Consider the following 4,143-nt stretch of genomic DNA (forward strand, 5'->3'; position numbering starts at 1 on the left):
ACTCACTTCAGCCAGCAACCCTGGCGCTATTTCCGTCACACTCGCTACTCTCTCGTGGTCAACTGCAGATGTTTCATTGATGGCGATGGAGTACGAATCGGGCTGTAATTTTCAGTTGTTATCAAAAGATTTTAGTAGCAAAACAGACTTTCCCAGCCGGAGTTAATTCGAGTGTACGGGAGCGAGGGCGAAGTATTATGGCATTCCGCCAACATTAGTGTAAAAATAGTATTGCAGAGGCGATTGTCCGGTTCGCGAGTCGAATCGATGACGATTGGATTGATGGAATAACATTAGAGTGATTGATTGACATGTGGCGTTATCGGTGTCATTTCACTTACGACCTTTAACTGGGGGTTTAATTAGATTCCTCGTAAATTACTAAAGACTAAAGCACCCTATTATTGTAGATAAATATGAATTGAGAAGTAGTTTTGATCCATATTAATAATATAAATATCTGTCTGTCTGTTAGTTTTTCACGACTTACTCGTTTGACCGATTTTAATGAAATTTCATACAGAGATAGCTTGCATCAAGGAGATCGACGTAGACTACTATTTATCTCGGAAAATCAACGAGTTCCCTCAAGATTTTTAATAAATCATAAAATTGTAGTCATCATACAACCGTTAACCCTTGGCGTTAACCGTGAAATAAATAAACTATGGGACGCATCCTTCAGCCGTGTCTTATATTTGTTTCTGCCTTTAGACATGGGTTTTTTGGAAGTATGTGTGTTATCAAAAGTGCAAAAGATCGAGAAAATTAAATAATTAAAAACAGAAAACCAAACATTTTTTCAAAGCCCTATATAGAGACTGTGAATCGGGTAATAAATAATTATATACAAAAACGTAAAAATACAGAACAATAGTAACCAAAGGTCTGTGATCGTCAATTGTCTTTAACAAATCCCTCAGCGCCCTTGAAGAAGTGTCGCAATCGTTCACGATTGGCACCCATCAACCGGTTACTGAAAACAAAATACAAACAATTATAATGCTTATGTAAAAATGATAAGAATCAAATTGCTAAGATCGAAGCAGTCGCTAAACACTGCACTGCACGTAAAAATAAAACGTTCAATCTTACAGGATCTGCCGAATCGAATTTATAATGACACTTCATATATTCTTTGATTTTAATTTACTTCTTGACCTTTGCTACTCGTCGATTTGATCTTGCTCTAATAAAGAGAACTACTAGAACTATAAACTTACGGAAGCATTATTCGTCTCCTTAACTCAAACGGTTATGAGTAAAAATTATGCATTGATCACCAACATACGAATTAGTAGGTTCCTAGGCAGGTATACAACTATGCACTCAGAATCATCAAGTTAAGTTGGCAAACGCGTTCCATCTTAGGCCCATCACTTCCCATCAGGTGTGATCGTGGTCAAGCGTGCGCCTAAAATTAAAACTTTAAAAACAACTCAAATAAGTTAAATCTAACCAAAACCATCGCAACGAGGTATTGTGGGCTGCTAGGTCTTGGGTCCCCCGGTCGACTCGATAGCTCTTTTTTGAATCCTCTAAAAGAGCCCCAAAGCCCAAAGGTCTCTACGCCAAAAGGCACAAAGAAGCTCCCATCGAGGTTTTCATACTTGCACCTTTTGGCCTGTTCGGCGCTGGTGGCCGCCGCTCCCGCCAAAAAGGAGGTCGTATGCACATGTTATGTCTTAAACAAGCGACCTGCACTTAAAATAATTTAATTCGTGGTTTAGCCATTATTGGGGAACCGAGGAATCGACAAACATACACAAAATGACCTGCCAAACACTACCTACATCGTCACGAAATTGGGGTTGGGTCGAGGTAACATTAATTAGAGCTGCATCTGACCCTTATTGCATTTGGCGTGAAAGTCGTAAAGTTTACTTGACGAACAATGAACTTGGCAGATTTTCAATAATTTGACTGATCACCTTCTACGTAACAGCATTGTTGCATAATAGTAGCCACGACCTTGCTTGGATACTTTTTTTTAAATATCTTGAACTTTAGCGTGCAGAGTAACCATGACTCATCAATCATCACTCTCAAATAATTAAAATAAAAAAAAGCGTTATTCATTTCAATGGTTATCATAATAAAACTTTATTTACTTCGTACTTTGATGAAATATTTTACAGGATGTGTATTTGTCATTTAAGCGATTTATACTTTAATTTCATTGCAATAAGGCAAGTTTTACAATGCAATGTTTAACGGCCCATATACAAAATTTTGCGACTTTGAAAAGCTTTTTATTTGAATACAATAATATGTGCTTTTTGCGTCTTTAACCTAAATTCCTCACAAAATAGAAACACAATAGGTAGGTAGATACAATTCACTCAATAGAAAAATAGTCCGAATGTCTTTTTTAATCGGAAACGGTAGGTAATTCGTTTTTCTGTAGTTTTTTCAATTAAGTGGATAAAACTTACATTTTCCAAAAATATCATATTATAACTGTTTTTTTGCTTTATATGATTAAGTAATTAATTTAAAAACGCTATAATATATACGCTATAATATTATACTTAAAATACATATAACAACAAGATAAAGTTGAAAACTAAAACCCGACTGCGATCGTCTTAATAAAGGTTGAAATATTATACTAAAATTGTTTTCTGTCGCTTGGTATATTTTAATGTTGTAGTACATTTATATTTATGATCTCAGAATTTTCTCCTCCGTTCATTTGACACCCCACTCGATACAATAGCAAAAAAAAAATTTGGAGACCTCCACTTTTTTCCATGTAGTATCCGTTAGGTCAATGTTTTTCGTATAAAATGTAGCCTGTCACCCGGACCTTACGACGAATCGATTGACACCTCATTCATCAAAACCGGCCCAGTAGCTTAAAGGCGCTACGGTGGAACAAACAGAATCAATACAAGCATACACACATACATACATAGACTTCAAAATCATAACCCTTCCTTTTGACTTTGCCGCAGTCGGGTAAAAACCGAAGCAACAATTTTCTCTCAGATTTTGAATGTGACTATATAATACACCTATCTTTAATAGGTATTATATCTGTCACAAACGAGGCATACATTATACAACTTTATTTATCGAAGACTTCCCATTACATAGGTATTTACCTTTATATCACAACCACATGATTAATAATAATTAATAGATTAAGCGTAGACGTAATAAAAGATTATAGTTATTTACAGTGTTTGGTAGGATATTACGCGAACCATCATCTGTAACCGAGCTCATGGTTCGTTGGACAAGTAGGTATGAGATATGGAGAGCAAGATGCACCTATTATAAAACAATCGTAAATTAAAAATTTATAACACCCCCGATAAGTGAAGGTTACAGTAACTAGAAAATAGCTGATAACTTTCAAACGGCTGAACCGATTTTCTTGGATTATAGCTAAGAACACCTTTCAAGATGAAGATCAAGCCACCTTTCAAACAAAAAAAACTAAATTAGAATGGGTTCATTAGTTTAGGAGCTACGATGCCACAGGCAGATACACAGATACACACGTCAAACTTATAACACGCCTCTTTTTTGGTCGGGGGTTCTATCTATCTATCTAAAATAAGCTTTACATACAGTGTATACAGTACACTTTGTAACCGTCTCAAATTCCCAAGTGTCATTACAGCTTTGTAAATAAATAATTAGACACGTATTTCATCGTTTTCAAAGTCGACTAGAGCGCCGTGACTGAAATACTGAGCGGCCGTATTCCAAACCATAAACTTTCAGACTTTATTCTTTATTTTACAGAGAAAAATAAGTTTTTCTGTCACCCGCTTAATGCCCAGTTTCCACTTAAGTGGAACGAAGAGATGTGTTCAGAGACCAATCAGATCCATAATAGACGACATGAAAAAATGATTACGAATCTAATTAGTCGACATAGACCTATAAATACTCGATTGGATAAATCTCCTCTCTGCTCCGCTTTGGTGAACCCTAATACTTCTTACTAACCTACCCCGACTTCAAACTTTGGTGCAATTCCTGAAAATCTTTTCTTACTACTTACTACTAAAATACTCCATCCGCGTTGATTTAGGTTTTCAAAACCCCCCGTGTGAAATCTTTCATTTTCCGGTATTAATAGTAGCCTATACTTATGAAGTAATTTGGCTCGGTGGGGGTTCAACATAC

This window comes from Maniola jurtina, chromosome 6 (assembly GCF_905333055.1).
Source record: "Maniola jurtina chromosome 6, ilManJurt1.1, whole genome shotgun sequence".
Taxonomy (NCBI): Eukaryota; Metazoa; Arthropoda; class Insecta; order Lepidoptera; family Nymphalidae; genus Maniola; species Maniola jurtina.